We start from the raw sequence: 22,568 nt of genomic DNA, 5'->3' as shown, positions 1-22,568 counted from the left end.
AATATCAAAACACCCAGATAAATTTAATAAAAATAATAATTTATATATATATATATATATATTAAAAATGTTTTTAAAAATTATCTTAATATCAAAACACTTAAATGTAGTAGTAATAATAATAATAATTTAAGAAATAATGTTAAAATGCTTTTTTTCTTGATTTATTCATATAAAAACACTCAAAAAACACTATTATTATTCAATAATAATAATAATTTAAAAACAGTAATTTAGAAATTGTTAAAATGTTTTTAAAAGGTCATCATATCAAAACACATAAATGTAATAATAAGAATAATGTATAACTATTTATTTAAAGAATAATGTTAAAATGTATTTAAAGTTCATCTTGATATCAAAATACTGAGATACGTTTGTATTTAGCACTTACAAAACAGTCTGAATTTTAATGAAATATTGGAAACGTCTGAAAATGATTCTTTTATTATTAGAATTTATCATCTAAAACATTATGACATTAAAAATACAGACCATTTACTTATTAATTGTTTTAGCATACATTTAAATAATGTAAAAATTTAAATGCAACACAATTGTAAAATAGTACACAATATGTCATTTTACATCACTTTGAAATATAAAAATTCATTAAAAATGAAAAATGATACATAACAGCATACATTAAAAATAATAATCAAATCTGATCATTCAAACCATTATTAAAAGTTATTTTGTAAATTTCTACCATTTTTAGAGTCTTTTGACGTGTCTTTAATACAATTCTAGGAGAAACACTATTATGATGACTTATCATATTACTATAGTAATCATGATATGAAATGCCATGATTAAATGTAGCTCATTTCCCATTTTGTCAGTGTGTGTGTGTGTGTGTGTGTGTTTGCTCTTGTGCTGCCATGTGTTTGTGTATGCTGATCACACTCGTCATGTCTGGCCCCCGCGCCCCAGTCAGGGCCCTGAGGTGGGGCGTCTCACTCAGACTTTGGGATATATGGGTACCACATTGTCCCAAACACGTCTCCTCTCTCCTCCCTACCCAGACGTGTTCTAGGACTGTCTGGATGGCTTTTCCCAGACAGCCACAGGGGCTGAGAGAAGCATGACCCCCTCTGTCAGCACCGCGCTCCAGACAGCAGGGGTCAGAGGTCAAGACCAGCTGTCACTTCACCCCACCATTCCGACTCAATGTTGCATTATAGTCCCGATTAAGGGATGGAGGAATGCAGACGTGCATTCCTCAGGACGTCCCATCAGAGAAAGCCAATGCTGCAACTGTTATTTCATTTATATGCAACAATTAAGCATGCATTAAAACTGCACAGAAATTGATAATAAAGTAGCATGTTAGTTTGGAATAATCTATAATTCAGTACTAAAAATGTAGCATTTTTATGATGAATAGAAATTGCTTTTTTATGAAGTGTGTTTTTAAGGTAAATGTGTTGTGTAAACGCATGTTAAATATCACAGTGTATTATACATGTTTGTTTTATTAATTTGATGGTTTTAAAGAGCATTGAGAGCACTTTTCCTCTCTCTAGAGGGACAGATATCCTTGAGGTGAAGTTCAAGTCCAATGTCTCTCAATTGTCTGACAAACTTTTGTTCAGAGAAAGCCTAAAACAGTCTCAGAATGTGTGTTAACTGGGATAGTCTTCCAATACATGATACAAAAAAAATGAGTACAATACAATACAACTTTGTATCGTGTGTAAGATGGTGAATTTATTTATTTTTCCTTTTACTTGAAAAACTTTGAAACTAGAGAAAATGTTAGGACAGACTGCAAAATATTTTAATTCAGAAATGAAAGTGCTGCCCGGGGCTAGTTGTCACATGAGGGAAAAGTCAAAAGGTGTTTAGCTTTAAAGTTTTTAATGAGAAATCAAATTATACAAATGTGTGTGTGTGTGTGTGTGTGTGTGTGTGTGTTTCTAACAGTGGTATTACATTTAAAATCCTGTTATCATTTGTGTGAATTCTGTTCAAACTAAAATTCTTAGATTCAATATCAGCATATTTTCCCTATATAATGAAGAATTTGAACTGAGGTGAAACTGCAGGTGTTTGTCATAAATGAAGTTAGGTATTTTTCATGAATGTAAGGCTGGGGCCAGTGTTTTAATGTTATTCTTACAATTTTTCAATTACAATATTTCTTGACCAGATGAATGGATTAATATGTTTTCTTTCACATTGTTGCTGTTATCAGATTTGTTTTGTGTTTCATGATTAGGCTACATTTCGTTGAACATCTTTTAATATCAACGTCTATCAACGTGTTTTTTTTTTTTCCTGCAATAACGGTACAAATGTCCAATAACTTATTTTAGGTAAGACTTGTGTCTATGCAGAAGATTCAGATATAAAACCACCCTGAGAAATATTCACTGGAGTAAAAGTGTGACAACTAGCCCCGGTCTACCTTATAGAGGCTGCAAAGCTGAAATCAGCGCGTTTTTTAAAGCTTATTTCCTTTCATGAACATCTCCTGCTTTTTCTTATCTTTTTGCTTTTTGAATTTAAATTTGTGTCCTCGTCTTTTAGCTGTTCAGCGATAAGTTGGGAAAATAATGTTTGATGTTTTAGCTGAAATTATGATCAGCTGATATGTCGAATATATTGCGAAAGTTTTGACGTCTGACCATTTTTTTTCGATTTCTAAATACATCAGGCTTCTATAATCCTTCAGGTTTGCTCATCTGTTTAACGAAAAAACGAAAAAGTTCTGTTTTCAGCACAAATGTTGCACTTTTTCGTACTATCAAAAGGTTCTTAAATCTAAAGCTAATGTGACTGAAAGGACAAGACACGTGCTGGAATAATTCCACATGAAAGGAAATATAGGCTATAATATAATATAACATAACATAATATGATATAATTATATAATGTAGCTTGACCACATGATTAAAACAAAAGCTAATAATAATAACGTTCAGAGAAAGATAAAACATATTTTTACGCACAAACTGTAGAAATGCTAATGCTAGTCTATAGTTCGTGCTTTGTTTCGCGTTCAGTTGGTTTGAACTATTACGTTGTATTTCAAAGTAGACGAAGGCTTTTAACAATTAATCCAATTCAGCATGGTATTGATACAGGCTTTTAAATAGATCTTTCTAATTTTACCAAAACAATTTGACCCTGTTGCTTTGTTTTATATCCTATAAATTGCCTTTTTATATCATAACCATAATTGTTTTAAAGCATAAGACTCAGTAAATGAATAAACAAGCTCATCAAAGCGCTGACCTGCAGCCACATCTGTTCATTAAGAACCGTGCCATCGGCGGAGCCTCGATCACACCATCCCACACCCCGCGCACAAAAGCGACTTGCGTCCCCGCGCTCTGATTGGACAGTCCGCAGCACGGCGCTCAGCCGAGGCTGTGATTGGCCGGTCCGCGGCTGACGTCACTGCAGGAGAGAACATACTGGGCAGGATGCTGAGGACTGGTACCATAGCTGCGCGCCCAGCATCATCGGCATCATCATAATCAATATAATCAATGCTGCTTTGGAGAGTTTGCCACCTGTTGTAAATGTTTCAGTGTCAGCACGCGTCCAGAAAGACTAGAGCGGCTTGTTTTCCGAAGAAATCCATTGTTTGGTGAGCTTGAGAGGCACATTTAGGGAGCAAAGGAGACATTGTGGATTACAGACATGCTGCATGTTTCGTGTGTTCCATGTGCAGTTGCATGAGGATGATGATGATGATGATGCCGTTTGCACGGAGGGATTCACGAGGTAAGCTGTTACATAGCTGAAACGTCTTTTCTTTTCAGTCCATTTCGATTAAAAGAAAATATTAAAGATAAATATCATACTCACATTATCGATGAATTCATAACGCACTATATGTGACCTATTGGCTCTAAATGAATTTACTGGTTATAATTAAAGTCGATTCATTATAAATATGCCTTAAATTTTAGATTTGATCACAAAAAATGCAGAAACCCATTTGGTGTCGTTCATCCTTGACCGTTGAGCCAATGTGAGATAAACGTCTTGTGCTTTATTCTTTTAGACATGAACGTCGACTAATGTCCAACATATGGATGATGATCATAATAAGCGTCATGTTTTAGCTTATAGAATATTTAGCAAAGTGGTCAGAGGTTGCGTGTTTTATAATGAAAGCATGTTCTTTAAATAAGATTTAATTTGCTTGTGTTTTGGATGAAAGTCATAATTAGCAGCCTTAACATATAAAACAAAGTTTGAGGTCTACAATATATATGATACAATTATGTCACCTAACGCTTGGTGCCTGAAACTCATGCACCTATAATTCATGTTTGGGTTAGAAAAACTATTTATGATGCAATTGTGGTATGTTATAAAATAGTAACATTAAATATGATAAACAAAACAGTATTTAAGATGTAACGGTTAGCTGACCTGCAATAAGGAAGGAGTGTGTACGTTTTTGGATATGTAGCTTTACTGAATGTGTGGAACGGTGTGTGTAGTTTTTGCACATCATACTATCATCATGTTGATATTCAGAAAAAATAATAATGATAATATGATAAAAACGATCATTTTGAAGGCATATCATATTTTTGATTATATTAATGGTTTGATGTGTGGTAGGTGTTTTAGACTGTTGAAAAAGATTAATTTTAGATTACAGGAACTGCCTTCAGATACATTTGAGATTTGATATTAGATTTAATTAGAAATATATAAAATACTCACAAATCTGATTCATGTTACTTGACCACCTTAGAAAAAAATAATAATAACAAATAGTGTTAATAAATAATTCTTGGAAGATATATATAATACAAGTATCTTATTTAGCCATTTTGTAGATTTTTTTACTCTAATATATTGAATATTTTATGTATGTAAAATATGTAATATAAATAAATATGTAATATAATTATTTTATTATGTAAAATTATGTAATATAATATGTTTACATTAAATTGCTTTTCTATTTAGTATAATTCATTAATAAACTCTGTGAGACATTTCATGTTTTTTAGTTCTAGGTAAATTGCATTTTTTTGCCATTTCTTTTTTTCTTTTGGCTGTTGATTTGTTTAACAAAACTTGCAATTTCTTTGTAGATGTGTTTTTACATCCAGACCACCAATGTGCCAGCACTCGGGCCTCAAACCTCTTTCTGAGGGTTGGTTTCTCTCTTTGGTTATCTAGCTGTATGAGTTTTAACACTTTTCATAAAGCTAGATAACCGAAAGTAGAAATAATTCTCAAAATCTGTTGAAAACAGCAAGAGAGCACCCACGTTTACCTCAGGTAATTTGACGTATGTTTTTGTTTTAAAAAATCGAATCAGAATTGTTGTCCAGATTGGAATTCATTTGTCTGAATGTGTTGAAACTCATAATAGAAGTTGCCATTAGTAACTAGTCAGTCTAAACCAGTTGTGTGAATGCAAAACAGAACTTTGTCTCCACTGAAATGTGGGAATTTATTTAGCATAATCTGCATTTGTAATGACAAACTTTTAGTTCTTTTCTCTTGACAATCATTTTAAAAGATGGACCTGCACAGTTAGTTTGAAAATCATGCAGGGCTTTTAAAACATTTAGAGAGATTCTCATTTTGTAGATTTGCAGCTCTGTGCTCATTTTGATCATATTGTCAGGTGACATTGGATTCTGGCTGGTGAGATCCTCACTAGCTCAGCAATCAAAAGAGGTACTTGAGGGCTATTTGTTGGGGTCTGTAGCCTAAAGGGAGGCCTTAGGATTGTCCTGTAGTCCAGTTTAGACTCTTTGTGCTGGATTTCCCCGTGTGAAAGGCAGAAACAATGGCAGCAGTACAAACACTTATTCATTCTCTGTATATACACACACAGGGAAAGCAGCCTATCATTGCATTCAGTGGCTCCTTAAACAAGGCTGCATTTAATTCTTTAGGAAAAAGCTCTTGATAGAACAGACATCCATTGCGGTAGGTAATGATACACACTGCTGGCTAATTGGTTAGACTCAATGGAGTGCGTTTATAGCTTTAAAAGCAACTGAGGATATTCCCATGCATTGCTGCAGTTTCTGGAAAAATATTTTAATTCAGAAATGAAAGTGCTGCCCGGGGCTAGTTGTCACATGAGGGAAAAGTCAAAAGGTGTTTAGCTTTAAAGTTTTTAATGAGAAATCAAATTATACATGTGTGTGTGTGTGTGTGTGTGTGTGTGTGTGTTTCTAACAGTGGTATTACATTTAAAATCCTGTTATCATTTGTGTGAATTCTGTTCAAACTAAAATTCTTAGATTCAATATCAGCATATTTTCCCTATATAATGAAGAATTTGAACTGAGGTGAAACTGCAGGTGTTTGTCATAAATGAAGTTAGGTATTTTTCATGAATGTAAGGCTGGGGCCAGTGTTTTAATGTTATTCTTACAATTTTTCAATTACAATATTTCTTGACCAGATGAATGGATTAATATGTTTTCTTTCACATTGTTGCTGTTATCAGATTTGTTTTGTGTTTCATGATTAGGCTACATTTCGTTGAACATCTTTTAATATCAACGTCTATCAACGTGTTTTTTTTTTTTCCTGCAATAACGGTACAAATGTCCAATAACTTATTTTAGGTAAGACTTGTGTCTATGCAGAAGATTCAGATATAAAACCACCCTGAGAAATATTCACTGGAGTAAAAGTGTGACAACTAGCCCCGGTCTACCTTATAGAGGCTGCAAAGCTGAAATCAGCGCGTTTTTTAAAGCTTATTTCCTTTCATGAACATCTCCTGCTTTTTCTTATCTTTTTGCTTTTTGAATTTAAATTTGTGTCCTCGTCTTTTAGCTGTTCAGCGATAAGTTGGGAAAATAATGTTTGATGTTTTAGCTGAAATTATGATCAGCTGATATGTCGAATATATTGCGAAAGTTTTGACGTCTGACCATTTTTTTTCGATTTCTAAATACATCAGGCTTCTATAATCCTTCAGGTTTGCTCATCTGTTTAACGAAAAAACGAAAAAGTTCTGTTTTCAGCACAAATGTTCGTACTATCCGTACTATCAAAAGGTTCTTAAATCTAAAGCTAATGTGACTGAAAGGACAAGACACGTGCTCCACATGAACCACATGAAAGGAAATATAGGCTATAATATAATATAACATAACATAATATGATATAATTATATAATGTAGCTTGACCACATGATTAAAACAAAAGCTAATAATAATAACGTTCAGAGAAAGATAAAACATATTTTTACGCACAAACTGTAGAAATGCTAATGCTAGTCTATAGTTCGTGCTTTGTTTCGCGTTCAGTTGGTTTGAACTATTACGTTGTATTTCAAAGTAGACGAAGGCTTTTAACAATTAATCCAATTCAGATAAAATAACTCCCTCACATTTTCAAACGACCATTCTTTCTTTCTCTTTTTGGAAAATAATTAGCAGATAAATTAGTGGATTGTTTTGTACAGTTTAGTGAAATATTTTTTACACAGTTGTTCAAAATCATCCCATGTTTGTTTTCTGTTTTAATGCCAGGATTCAAAATAACCTTGTCGTTATTCATCTCACACCCGCCGCACAAAAGCGACTTGCGTCCTCGCGCTCTGATTGGCCAATTCGCAGCGCGGCGCTCCGCAGACGCTGTGATTGGCCGGTCCGCGGCTGACGTCACTGCAGGAGAGAACATACTGGGCAGGATGCTGAGGACTGGTACCATAGCTGCGCGCCCAGCATCATCGGCATCATCATAATCAATATAATCAATGCTGCTTTGGAGAGTTTGCCACCTGTTGTAAATGTTTCAGTGTCAGCACGCGTCCAGAAAGACTAGAGCGGCTTGTTTTCCGAAGAAATCCATTGTTTGGTGAGCTTGAGAGGCACATTTAGGGAGCAAAGGAGACATTGTGGATTACAGACATGCTGCATGTTTCGTGTGTTCCATGTGCAGTTGCATGAGGATGATGATGATGATGATGCCGTTTGCACGGAGGGATTCACGAGGTAAGCTGTTACATAGCTGAAACGTCTTTTCTTTTCAGTCCATTTCGATTAAAAGAAAATATTAAAGATAAATATCATACTCACATTATCGATGAATTCATAACGCACTATATGTGACCTATTGGCTCTAAATGAATTTACTGGTTATAATTAAAGTCGATTCATTATAAATATGCCTTAAATTTTAGATTTGATCACAAAAAATGCAGAAACCCATTTGGTGTCGTTCATCCTTGACCGTTGAGCCAATGTGAGATAAACGTCTTGTGCTTTATTCTTTTAGACATGAACGTCGACTAATGTCCAACATATGGATGATGATCATAATAAGCGTCATGTTTTAGCTTATAGAATATTTAGCAAAGTGGTCAGAGGTTGCGTGTTTTATAATGAAAGCATGTTCTTTAAATAAGATTTAATTTGCTTGTGTTTTGGATGAAAGTCATAATTAGCAGCCTTAACATATAAAACAAAGTTTGAGGTCTACAATATATATGATACAATTATGTCACCTAACGCTTGGTGCCTGAAACTCATGCACCTATAATTCATGTTTGGGTTAGAAAAACTATTTATGATGCAATTGTGGTATGTTATAAAATAGTAACATTAAATATGATAAACAAAACAGTATTTAAGATGTAACGGTTAGCTGACCTGCAATAAGGAAGGAGTGTGTACGTTTTTGGATATGTAGCTTTACTGAATGTGTGGAACGGTGTGTGTAGTTTTTGCACATCATACTATCATCATGTTGATATTCAGAAAAAATAATAATGATAATATGATAAAAACGATCATTTTGAAGGCATATCATATTTTTGATTATATTAATGGTTTGATGTGTGGTAGGTGTTTTAGACTGTTGAAAAAGATTAATTTTAGATTACAGGAACTGCCTTCAGATACATTTGAGATTTGATATTAGATTTAATTAGAAATATATAAAATACTCACAAATCTGATTCATGTTACTTGACCACCTTAGAAAAAAATAATAATAACAAATAGTGTTAATAAATAATTCTTGGAAGATATATATAATACAAGTATCTTATTTAGCCATTTTGTAGATTTTTTTACTCTAATATATTGAATATTTTATGTATGTAAAATATGTAATATAAATAAATATGTAATATAATTATTTTATTATGTAAAATTATGTAATATAATATGTTTACATTAAATTGCTTTTCTATTTAGTATAATTCATTAATAAACTCTGTGAGACATTTCATGTTTTTTAGTTCTAGGTAAATTGCATTTTTTTGCCATTTCTTTTTTTCTTTTGGCTGTTGATTTGTTTAACAAAACTTGCAATTTCTTTGTAGATGTGTTTTTACATCCAGACCACCAATGTGCCAGCACTCGGGCCTCAAACCTCTTTCTGAGGGTTGGTTTCTCTCTTTGGTTATCTAGCTGTATGAGTTTTAACACTTTTCATAAAGCTAGATAACCGAAAGTAGAAATAATTCTCAAAATCTGTTGAAAACAGCAAGAGAGCACCCACGTTTACCTCAGGTAATTTGACGTATGTTTTTGTTTTAAAAAATCGAATCAGAATTGTTGTCCAGATTGGAATTCATTTGTCTGAATGTGTTGAAACTCATAATAGAAGTTGCCATTAGTAACTAGTCAGTCTAAACCAGTTGTGTGAATGCAAAACAGAACTTTGTCTCCACTGAAATGTGGGAATTTATTTAGCATAATCTGCATTTGTAATGACAAACTTTTAGTTCTTTTCTCTTGACAATCATTTTAAAAGATGGACCTGCACAGTTAGTTTGAAAATCATGCAGGGCTTTTAAAACATTTAGAGAGATTCTCATTTTGTAGATTTGCAGCTCTGTGCTCATTTTGATCATATTGTCAGGTGACATTGGATTCTGGCTGGTGAGATCCTCAAACAGTATTGTAATATTTATGCAAATTTAATGAAAAAAATATAACTACATTAATTAAACATGTATACATTTAAATATGCTTTATATATGTATATTGAAATGGAAATGTTTATATTATTTTCTTGTTTATTTAAAAATAAAAATACTTACTAAATGAAAATATTATATAGATAATTTTATTATATTTAATTAAATAATTATATAATATTTAATCAAACAAATATAAGTATATTAAATAGAATTCAAATTAATTATATTAAATATCAAACAAGGAGACAGTTGCCATGGCATCAGCTTGGCAATAATAAAGAGTGTTTTTAATGCTGTTTCTGTCTTTTTGGTACTTTCCATTTCTTTCTCTCTCTCTCATTGTCTTGTACTCACTCCTTCCCTCTCACTTTTCATACAGAGTCTTATTTCCATCCACAATATGGCACAATAAAGTAACAACAACAAGGGCACAGCCATCAGAGAGAGAGAGCGAGAGAGAGAGAGAGATGCTTGGAGGAACATGGCAGTCTCCTTTTGCTACATCTTCCCTTCTCCGCCTACCCAGAAACCCCCAGCGCCATCTGTACCCCTGTGGGGTGCGGGAGAATCCGTGCCAGTGCCAGCGGCGACAAAACCCTCGTCAGCGTCCTGGAGCCCCGGTCACTAGCTCACCAATCAAAAGAGGTACTTGAGGGCTATTTGTTGGGGTCTGTAGCCTAAAGGGAGGCCTTAGGATTGTCCTGTAGTCCAGTTTAGACTCTTTGTGCTGGATTTCCCCGTGTGAAAGGCAGAAACAATGGCAGCAGTACAAACACTTATTCATTCTCTGTATATACACACACAGGGAAAGCAGCCTATCATTGCATTCAGTGGCTCCTTAAACAAGGCTGCATTTAATTCTTTAGGAAAAAGCTCTTGATAGAACAGACATCCATTGCGGTAGGTAATGATACACACTGCTGGCTAATTGGTTAGACTCAATGGAGTGCGTTTATAGCTTTAAAAGCAACTGAGGATATTCCCATGCATTGCTGCAGTTTCTGGACTGGACACTTAAGATTTTCCCCTAAAATGGAGGCTATTCACTCTATGTTCTGCAGCCCCGGCACAGGGAGGAAGGGAGGCCATCTTGACGGAGATCTTACACGAGAAGCTAAGATGGCTGGGCTGGCACATGAGGTGAGTTGCATCATGGTCTTTATTTTGTGCGTGTGTGTGTTTATTGGGGATATTATAGCCCCCTTCATTTGCCCCCTCCTTGCTTCTAGCCTATCTGATCTTACTACATTAATTAGCGAGAGGGTTTTGGCGGGGGCTTGGCAAGGAAGAGGGGGAAGCAAAGGAAATAAATGAACTGGCAATGACTGTAGCAGCGACTGCCATCTTCCTTTGTTAAAGCTGCACGAATCGATTTATTTCGATTTTTACATGTTCAAAAGTTTTCGAATTCGGGGCTGCGTAAATGCAAAACAACAAATGCATGACTTCAGTTCAATTCCAGTTTATTTGTATAGCGCTTTTCACAATACATGTTGTTTCAAAGCAGCTTTACAGAAAAGACTTGTTTCAATGTTACAATTAGGAAGTATTCTGCTATCTGCCAGAGCTGAGTGTATCAAAGCAATCTAGCAGTAATGGACAACTGTGATGTAATACATGTTATGTAGTTAGTCAGCGTCATATATTCAGACACAATGAATGTGTAGCGATTACAACTTGTGCTTGTAATGATTACAGTATTAGGATAATATTACAATATAAAGACAATATTTGATAGTTTGGTATGTCGTTTCAAAGTTGGCGTAATTTGAAGTCTTTGCAATTGTTGGTGAATTGTTTAAAGAATGAAAAGACTGTTGAATTAGCGAATGCATGAATGCATTAATATATGAAAGCATGAGTAGACATTTATAATCTTTTGAGAACGGCAGTCAATGTAAATTTAGATAAGGCAAGTCAAATGCATGTAATTTAGAATTAGTTTGAAAATGTTCTCATTCAAAACACATCAATTCATATTATATGTCTTTTTGCCCATGCTTTTATTATGGCCTTACATCAATTAAGACTAGCTCTAAAAAATGTATCTATCACACTTAAAATAAACTAGCGAAGGCGAAAAGATGATGAAATAGTCTATAATATTTTACATAATTTTATATATATACTTAAATATACACTTGTCTGATCATTCGTACTGCAATTACAAAAAAATATTTGTGCACATATATACATAGTTTTCCTAATATATTCATACAAATTTGAACCTCAAATATTGATAAAAAAGCTTATATATTCATATGAACATCAGTGAATGATATATGTGATGTATACACATATTTTCCATACATAAAAAAACTAAAATACAACTAATTGTAGAAGTCACAGTATCTTGGTGTTGTTCATTGGCTTCACAGACACAATGCAATTTTCCAAACAGCGTGGGTCGCCCCTCTGCCTCCCCTCAGTCTCAGGCCCTGGCAGAAACGGCCCGTCGTGCCCCTGGCGATCTGGTTTGGGGTTTTCTGAAAGGCAGGGAGAGGGTGAAGCTGGTATGAGGGCCGGCGTGGGGCCGGGGCCCGGGGCCGGCAGCTGCAGCATGCGTGCCTTTAATGAACAGAACATGGTGTCGGACATTAATATTCTGCCCAGCTCGCGGCTGGTCCCTCGCTCTCAATGGAGGCCCCCCTCCTTTATAAAGAGCTCTGCTTTCCCACCATTGTCAGGGCCGCTGCTCCTGCAGCACTAGAGAGGGGGCAGGGTGGGAAACACCGATGCAGACCAGACACCACCAGATGCCAAAGACACGAGACGGTTATGCAGATCGCAGAGCCTTTGTGTGTGTGTGTGTGTGTGTGTACAGGGGTGTGTATGTTTACAGACGGAGGGTGTTCGCCACCTGATCATCTTAATTACTTTGCATGTAGTTAATACGTGTCTGAGTCTGAGTGGGATGCTGATGTAAATGGGCCAAGTGTGTTTTCGTGCATTAATAGAATGCGTTGAAGGTTATATTGTTCTCTATTGTTTCTTGAGTGCAGATTTAGCTGTTAAATTAAAATAATATTTTGTTTTTAGTACATTACCCTATCCTAACAAACCATACATCAATGGAAAGCTTATTTCATTTCAAAACAATTTACCCTTATGACTGTTTTGTGGTTCAGGGTCACATATAAAGTTATTTGCAGTCCCAGTGCAACTGCAGCGATGTACTTAATGTACTTATTGTTGTTGAAATATATTGAGAAATGTCCTCAGGTATTCATTGTTTCAGATCCAGTAAAGAACGAAACAGTTGTTTGTTGATGAAATTAATAGACCTCTGGGAAACGTACAAGGCTGCATGGGTTGGTGATTTGCATCGGCACTGTGATGAAGGTCATATGACATCAGAGGCGGGCACCTTGTGCACTGTGAGCTCCGCAGAGTACAGAAACAATCAAACAACAACCCCACCTCAGTTTCCCCTCATCTAAGAGAGGGCACAGAGATACAGAGAGAGAAATGATAATGCTGATAATAAGCCATTACAGTGATAGAGATTTGAAAATTAAAACAGAAAGGAAGGAAAATAGGCAAGGGTTTGTGGCGACACATTGCGAGACTGATCGATTCAGAGGGTGGAAGGAAGGAGGTGTGGACGCGTGATGAAGAGACATGTTTTAGTTCCACTAGTGGCTCACGATACTGTAAACCTCAGGTCTGCGGTCACTTCCTCTGCTCTAGTTGGACGCCCAACATAAGGGACAAAAATTCATATATCAGAATTGCATATGTGATAGTTCAACCATCTCAGACATATTAAGTGTTGATAACACTGTATGCTAGCAAAACTACTCATACACTACCGTTCAAAAGTTTGGAGTTGGTAAGATTTTTAAAATGTTTTTGATAGAAGTCTCTTATGTTCATCAAGGCTGCATTTATTTGATCAAAAATACAGTAGATCTTAAAATGACATTTATTCCTGTGGTGCAAAGCAAAATCATTCTAATATGCTGATTTGCTGCTCAAGAAACATTTATTTTTATTATTACAGTAAAAAAAAAAAAAAACAGCATTTCTATTGAACAAACCTCTACTGAGATTGCTTTTAATGGTTACGTTCCCAAAGTCCTCAGTAATATAAAACTTAAAATAGCAATAGTAATAATAATGAAAATAGTCATTTTAAATGAACTTATTTTGCCTTGAGATTCTTATAGTTCCTCTGACCTAATTAAAACCCAGCAGGCAGATGTTATTAAAGCTTTAACCCTTTCGCGGTCCGGGGGCACCTTATCGGACTGAAAGGGCACTGTAGCGTCGGCGATTAAAGGGGCGATTAAAATCCCCGCATGCACGCCACTGTATTACAGTGTGTACAGCAATCAGATAATCTTAGTATGTGAAAAGGAATATGAGATATGTGAAAAAATATGGTATATATAGATATCAGTAAACATTAAATATGTTATTTGCATTAAAAACATGCAAATTGCTGTCAGAGTTGTGGTGCAGTGGACTATTTGACAGCTCTTTTCTGTGTCTAAGATCATTTAAAAAGTCCCAAAACATGCTAATCGCTGAATAAGACAGGAGTATTTCAAGGTTAAAAGCAAGTTCATTACCTCAGATAATAACCCTAACCTAAACAAAAAAGGGATTAACAGTAATGCACTTCCAGTGGAAGTCTATGGGGAAACTGCACAACAGCTGTTTATTTCATTTCTAATCCAAATTATTTTAGAAATTGTTTCGTATTTTTATGTTACCCCGAAACCAGCAAAAACATGTCTATCAACAAAGCTTAGTTTGTATTGAACCTGTGATATTCCATCTGCTTGACTGTAGACAATCGCCATGCTTTTTGATCGTGTGCTGGATGATAAAGAGAAGTGCCTTGCATTATCTGTTAACACAGTCCGGTAAGATTAAATCAAGATCATGTCTGCTGTGTATTTAGGTCAACAGCCATGAGCAAAAGTCTGTCGTCTTTATAGGTCTTTGACTGTGTGTTATTAAACTGGGCTAAAATCGCACTCTATCAACTGAATCTGCTTTTAAACAGTAACAAGGGAAGCTGTTAAAAGCTGTTAAAGTTAGTAACTATAAGTGGTAAAGTTACTAATCACCAGAAAATATTATTATTTCTACTTCTAGGTGTTAATAATGTAAACAATATCCGTCATGTGCCATTCAGAGCCCTAAATGACAGTAAATGTAGGTCAAGTTTAATCTTAGTCTCTTAATACAACTTTGGCCAAGAACTAATCTATCTAGAAGCCCGGATCTTTAAAGTACAGACGGATGTTCCTACATCCGCATTTTTGTTTTTCATTACGATGATGGGAAACCCTTAAGATGAGCATCAAAACAGAAGCACTTGACCTGATTTTTGAGTCGGATTTGGTTCCGTTGTCCGATTTCTAATGGGACAAAGTCAAGGCATCATTCGCAGATGTTATGTGGGTTTGTTTATGATTTAATTGCTGGAAATGTGTATTACAGCACAAGTCGATTAAATTACCCGAGTGTTGAAAAAGATGTTTATAGTTTATTTATTAGGGCTGCTCATTAGCTGATGCAAAGCGCCTGTAACCCTTGAGGCTCGTGAGTTGAATTGAGCCTCTGTGATGAAACGCAGGAAAGAACTGATGAAGAGAAAAGCAGACGCTCCTCAAACAATAGGACTTGAAGGAATAGTTTACCCAAAAATCTAAATCCTGTCATCATTTACTCACCCTCGTGTCATTCCAAACCTGTATGAATTTGTTTTTCCCTCTGTGGAACACAAAAGAAAGTCTGTTTTTGTCTACATAATGAAAGTCAAATGGACTTTGGCACAAGTTTGAGATATTTTTTAGAATGTCTTATTTTGTAGACAACATGAGGGCGAGTGAAAGATAACACCATTTTTATTTTTTTAAGGCAAGACATACAATCAAAATGATGAGTGGTGAATTTTGGGCTCTTTTGCTTCCATGAAATGTCATCTTTCTGAATAGTGGGGGGAAAAAAACAAGTGTTTATTTTATTTCACTTTATCTATATGCCAGAAATGTCCAGTAGCACTTACATAAACCAAACTTTACTGTTTTATTCATATCTATATTCTGAAGGTTTTTACATAGTGGTTTGTTCATATATCATTCGCCTGATTTATATAACATTTTATTTCTGGCTGCTGACAGTTGACATTTTCTGAATCATGGAGTAATATTAGGGTTAAGGGTTTTTACAAAAGCTCCATATATGTCAGCAAAATGAAACAAGAATTTTGAACCTGTGTTCAGATTTCTATAAAACCCTGTTTCCACCACGGGACAAAAAAAAATTATAACAGAGGTAATTGCGACTTTTTTATTTCACAATTTAGATGTTTTTCTTGGAATTTTAACTTTTTTTTCTCGCAATTCTTCTTTTTTTTCTTCTCAGAATTATAAAATTAGTTATAAAGCCAGAATTGTGAGATGGAAACTCACAAATCTCACTTTTTTTTCAGAATTGCAAGAAAAATAAGTCTGAATTGTGAGATAAAAAAGTCTCAGTTACTTTTTTTATTTTTGTATCCCATGATGGAACATGTTTCCATAGATTTCTGTGCATTTTTAATTACATACTGCCTCATGTCCGTATTTATAAATTTCAGTAAAATTGTAATACAAAATTTGATGTCTTACCGTACTGTTATTAAGTAACTGGGGAAGTATGGTGATATCTATTAGTTAAAAATGTTACCCTATTCACCTGAGCTGTCTAATTTCTAATTTCACCCACTTCTGAAGGGTGATTGATTTTACGACAGGTGAAACGAACAGTCAGGGAAGTCAAGTTCAAGTACACATATGTCTAGACCGTCTCGTTCCATACCGTCCCTCTTTCTTCGCATACGGGGGGTCTGTTTGCCCTTTGACCCGTGTGTAAGTTGCTATGGAAGGGCGGCGAGAGGGTTCAGTAATGTTCCTGTGAAAAGGCCGTGCTGTCAGGGCTGTCTAGTGACGTCCCCCCTTCCCCCCCTCTCTCCGCAGCTGGGCACGGTCCTGGAGCCTGGGAATCTTTGGGCTCAGACCTGGTCCACCCCCCCATTGAGGCTCAGTCTAGCCGTACCCTCACCCCACCATCTGCACGCCGCCGGTTTCAAGTTCAAATCGTCTAGCCGTACCCTCACCCCACCATCTGCACGCCGCCGGTCTCAAGTTCAAATCTAGTCCCATAATGCACATATGATGCACAGAGGTGCAAAGGTTTGGTTGTAATTGCAGTAATGCATGTGTGTTTTTATGCACTGCTCAGTAAATACAAATGGAGCTCTGCCAAGACCGCCGTCTTGTAATTGGTTGGCGCTGATGAAGGTGTGTGTTGGAGTCGGAAAGAGAATTACAGTGTGTAAGAATGCGTGTGTGTGTGTGTGGTTGTCGGGCAGCAGGAGGGTATAATAAAAGGAATAATTTGCATAAGCTGCATGGAGCCTGAAGAGGATGTTCGGAGAAAAACAACAAGAAAGAAAAAAGGACAAATCCTACGTTGCGCGGGCAGAAAGAGAAAGCGAGAGCTTGCGTATAGGGGAGAGGATGGAAATGAACAGAGAAAGACTTGAAGCTGCTCCCCTTTGGTAATGAAAGGCATCAGGAACCTCAATGCATACTATTTGAACACTGTGACAGAGCGCTTACACTGTTTACAAAGGCCTATTGAGGAAGAGAGAAAGAGATTGATTACAGATCATCTATTTTGCTTTTGATGAGCGTGGAACATGGGAAAATATTAAAATTGTATCATCGTCACTCTGCGGCCTCTGTACGTCTCTGTGTGAAGCTGTATTGTGGATTGTGTTTTGAGCGGCAGGCACAATGGCATGTTTTATTCTGATCGTTTGCCTAATTTACCCACATAATGTCTGTGCAATTAAAAGATCACTGTTTAAGGAAGCAGGTCTTTTAGATTGTACGTTAATGCACCTCTAAGTATAAGCACCTCTGTTTCTCTTTTACAGATATGGATGAACTCGGTGGATTCACACTTTGTCGAAAATTAGTCGAAAATCGACAAATTATTCATCCAGAGAGAACAATGGGAGCCATAAGAGGCACATAAAATCATGTTGATAATGATGATGTGTGTGTATATGAGAGCAAAAGTATTTTGTCTTTAATAAAAAAGAATTGTACTGTACTGTATTATACAGTATTTTCATTAAGGTTATATTTTATATGTGTTTTTTATGTTTGCTTTTTTCTGATGTTTTATTTTCATTTAATTTTATTTATAGGCTAAATAAAAAATTTCTGATGTATATTGTATTATACGGATGAATAAAAGTGTGATTCAAAAGTGAATGATATGAATCAGCTTTGTATTTGCATTTTACTGACGTCAGATTGTGTCACACCTGGCAAACCAGTGAAGAGTTAATTACTGTGAGTTAATTAGCTTAATTTGTGGGCTTCATAAAACACTTGTATATTGTTGAGAATTATGATCATCCTGAAGGGCAGATTTCAACGGGCAGCGTTTTGAAAAGGTTTGTGTTTTAGCTACAAGGTTTTCAATAAGATATTTTAATAAGAACCCTTAAAATATAATAAATGACTTTAGCACGATTCATTTCCAATCCAAATTTGTTTAAAAAATGTTTTAAATAATAATAGGCTACACCTTTTAGAAATAGAAAAATACCCTGCAGAAATTATGCGATTTGTCGTTAAAATGTACTATAAATTGAAATGGCTGTAATTGGATATCTGTATTGTTTTAGTTATTTATTTTACTATAAAACCAAATTTCACAAGCACACACACATGTATAATTTTCTACTCGTTCACGCTATAGGCTTATCAGTTTCTCTTATTCCTCGTGCGTTCATGCAAATGACTGTGCGAGTTTCTCTATCAGTGACCTCTATGCCAGCTAGCAGTAAGTGTTAATTAGCCAATGAATAGAGGAGATGTGAAGACCAGACGCTAAAACGGGCTGGGAATTCCGCACGCGAATTCACTAATCCTACTATGGCAAAGGATTTCCAATTCATATTCATAAACTAAGCGTTCGACATTTGGAAGGATACCGAGCAACGTCAGCACGACCTACTTAGTATTCAAGAGACAAACGCTCCCCATTGGAAGGTTACGAATCAACGTCAGCGAAATCAAATAAATATTCAAGACACGAGCTTTCAGCATTGGAAGTTGTAGCAAGTGACGTCAGATGGCCTACTTAATATTCAAAAGCTAAGCTTTTGCCATAGTAAGATTCATAAATTCTCGTCAAGGAAAGGATTTTCGTAACAGACACTATAACATAAGCTGTGTATATGTGTGTACAGCTGTGGAAATGAAGAAGAAAAAAAAAAAATCAGCATAATTAAGTAGACTACCTTTACATATAAGGAGCACAAACGCTTTTAAAATATGTTACTAATTATGTTATTTAAAAGAAATGTAGCCTACTGTGTACCTCAGTATCCTTCGTTGACAAACTAGACCAAACGTAAATTAGATTCACATTGATTAACAATATTTCAGATTATTGAAGATTATAGATTGTATTAGTTCAATATTGGGTTCTGTACTGAGAACATTTTATTGAAAAAAGAACACTTTTCAAACATTTAAAACATGTAAGGCAAATTTTTCAACCATGGACAAATGTGATCTTGTAAAATAAATCATTATTATATAACATAATAAGTATAAAATTCCAGATTTAAATTTATTTTTAATTTTTTTATAATTACCAGTTATAGTACATTGAATTTATATTGATTGTATAATGGATGACATTGGGATTTTTTTCTTATTTAAATTTATATGTTGTAATTGTACCTGTAATTTTATACATGATTCACCTCAAAATATACCATGAATACATAAAACAAACAAAAAACACAAGATGCATTTTCTTTACCGGTAATTACCTTGACACCTTAAGACCAGACCAATAAATGAACACTTAATGGAGTTCAGATGAATGAATATCAGATGGACAGAGACCAGCTGGTCACTCCCTAGAGGACAATAAACTGGACCAAAATGACAGAGGTCATAGTTCAGAATGACAGGTCGAGAACTCCTAATTGAGTGGCGATTTCCTCTTTCTCCCCAGTGACCACTGAGGTCCCTAAAACGTCTGCATGTCAATGAACCCATATAGAGACCAAAGAGAGGTAACGGCTATGAAAAATAAGAATTGATTTATTTATACATTTATTTAGTTTTATTTTATTTTAAATGATTGAATTCTCAATTAAATTATACACAACAGACATTTGATTTAAGCTAATTTTTCTTTTTTTTGTGCAATTTGTGTTTTAAATAATTTTACAAACAATAGGAAAACAAGTGTTCTATCAGATAGATAGATAGATAGATAGATAGATGGATAGATACATTCCACAACTGTTGATTTTCTTTCAAAATGGCAGGATTTCTGTCTCTTCATGAGGATATATGTATATTGTACGCTAGCATACCAATAGAGCCGGAGCCTGTGAACCCCCCTGATCCTATGACCTCTCTCTCCCAAACATGAATAGCATCACTCAAGGCCTGGACAGGCTTTTCAACCAGCCTGAGTCGTGCCTGAGCTCCCAAACATGATGATTTAATGTATCCTCAGCCCCCCGGGTAGCTTTTGCAGGGACTAACAGAAGTTTGTTTAAGACACAAACCCCCTCTAAAGACATGCCTCCCCATCTAAAGCTTTCTCTCAGTTACACACAGGCAAACGTCCCACCCCTCCTGTTCTTCAGTCTCCACACTTGGCAAAATTAAGGGTCTGATCTAACAAGGGCTCTTTCATCTGCTGAGAAAAGCAGTATCTGTTCAACTGGCTTCTATAGGACTACGCTGGCAAAGAAAAGAAAGAACATTTACTCATTCTGAACTGAACCCATAATAATCTACACATTAAATCACTGCAGAAGATGTGAGAGAATTACCCATGTTAACGACCAATTGCAAAAAAAAAAAAAAAGAGAGATTTGTTAAAAAATATAAAGAGATACTTTACTGTATTATGCTGAATTTACTATATTTATTGCAGTTTTTACTCCATATCATTAGAACGAACAAAAAATGCAGGTTTATACGTAATTTAAATATAAAAGGACTCTTTACAAAAATCAGCTTTAATGTTCTTCTGTGAGGCTGACATCTCTGGATTATCTGAATTGTTTCTTGTTGCTTTTTTTCCAATGAATAGGCCTATTATAAATGCATATGTTAATGTTTTTATTGTTGAAAACAAATAAAATAGTTAAATCAATCATTAAGAACAATGTGATTTTATTTTAAATTTCAGTTTAGGTTTATAAACCGCAATATGAATCAGCTTCTGTTATTTGATGTTAAAACACATTATTGTTTCAGTTTCTACGTTGAAATATATATAAAAATGTTAAGTTACAAATAATTAAAGAATTTAGTCTCATTCTGAAAGATGTTCATTTTCTATGGCGATAGCGCCCTCATGCGACAATATTAAGACACTTGAATTCGACAAAAGTTCCTCTACAAACATTTTCAGAGCGACTTTGTAAGGTAATGTAGTAAGACTATGTTCAAATAGTGTCATGTTGTTTGTCTTTTTAGTGAGGGCATTGCATTTAAAATAAATAACATGCACTATCAAAGTTGTGAAGTATTAAGTAACAGTACACCTGTAATCGCAATATGATTGATTAATATGAGGCAGTTTTCGTGGAGTTAAATGTTATTTATGTGTTGTGAGTGTACCCTACGTTTTCTAACCATATAAATAAGAAAACGTTATTCAAATGGGAAAATCACGACCCCGGCAGGACTCGAACCTGCAATCTTCTGATCCGAAGTCAGACGCCTTATCCATTAGGCCACGAGGCCACACTTGTAAACTGTAGGAATATCTGGAAATAAGGGAAAAAGAGCGACTTTGTAAGGTAATGTAGTAAGACTATGTTCAAATAGTGTCATGTTGTTTGTCTTTTTAGTGAGGGCATTGCATTTAAAATAAATAACATGCACTATCAAAGTTGTGAAGTATTAAGTAACAGTACACCTGTAATCGCAATATGATTGATTAATATGAGGCAGTTTTCGTGGAGTTAAATGTTATTTATGTGTTGTGAGTGTACCCTACGTTTTCTAACCATATAAATAAGAAAACGTTATTCAAATGGAAAAATCACGACCCCGGCAGGACTCGAACCTGCAATCTTCTGATCCGAAGTCAGACGCCTTATCCATTAGGCCACGAGGCCACATTTGTAAACTGTAGGAATATCTGGAAATAAGGGAAAATCCTCTGACTGCAACATTAGATGTATCATGTAGAGAAGCGAAAGCGAAGGGAATCTCATGAATATTAAATAAGTAAAGCTGATGTTGCACCACTCACGTAACCTAACGTTACTTAATATTCAGCCAAGCTAGTGCGATCTGAACGTGAGCGAGGTAGTCTCGAATTTTTATTTTATTTAAACTATTTGCTGACTATTTTCAATTCAATTATTTTTTTAAATTATTTAGGTGAAAAATAGTCTCCACCACTGATGAAAATATCACACAGACGGCGTTATCTTGCGGTACCAAACACTAGGTGTCGCTGTGAGGCAAGTTGCGCTTCATAGAAACATAGGATTTCTTCGGATAGAGCTGTAGTGCATCCGAATGTGTTTTGGTCAATTGTTGTACGTAGGAATAAAATATTGTCTTTTAATATAAGAAACCGATTTGCAAGTATACTAGCATGGACAACAAAG

General features: G+C 35.2%; 1 long non-coding RNA gene and 2 other non-coding genes across 3 annotated transcripts in view; all 3 read right to left on the bottom strand.

Moving 5' to 3' along the window:
* Positions 1-15,887: 15,887 nt before the first annotated feature.
* Positions 15,888-22,568, bottom strand: part of LOC107750734 (uncharacterized) — a 9,168-nt gene continuing 2,487 nt past the window's right edge. Inside the window, exons 2-3 of the long non-coding RNA XR_001641173.1 lie at positions 19,845-19,850; positions 15,888-15,903 (exon numbers count right to left, since the gene is read on the bottom strand). This is a non-coding gene — a long non-coding RNA (uncharacterized LOC107750734). The remainder of the gene's footprint in view (positions 15,904-19,844; positions 19,851-22,568) is intronic.
* Positions 21,618-21,690, bottom strand: trnar-ucg (transfer RNA arginine (anticodon UCG)). Its single transcript has one exon. It is a non-coding gene; the product is annotated as a tRNA-Arg (tRNA).
* trnar-ucg (transfer RNA arginine (anticodon UCG)) lies at positions 21,995-22,067 on the bottom strand. Its single transcript has one exon. It is a non-coding gene; the product is annotated as a tRNA-Arg (tRNA).

Source organism: Sinocyclocheilus rhinocerous, unplaced genomic scaffold (assembly GCF_001515625.1).
Source record: "Sinocyclocheilus rhinocerous isolate Xijiao unplaced genomic scaffold, SAMN03320098_v1.1 scaffold1143, whole genome shotgun sequence".
Classification (NCBI taxonomy): domain Eukaryota; kingdom Metazoa; phylum Chordata; class Actinopteri; order Cypriniformes; family Cyprinidae; genus Sinocyclocheilus; species Sinocyclocheilus rhinocerous.
The sequence above is the reverse complement of the archived record's forward strand: the minus strand, read 5'-3'. Positions and strand labels throughout refer to the sequence as shown.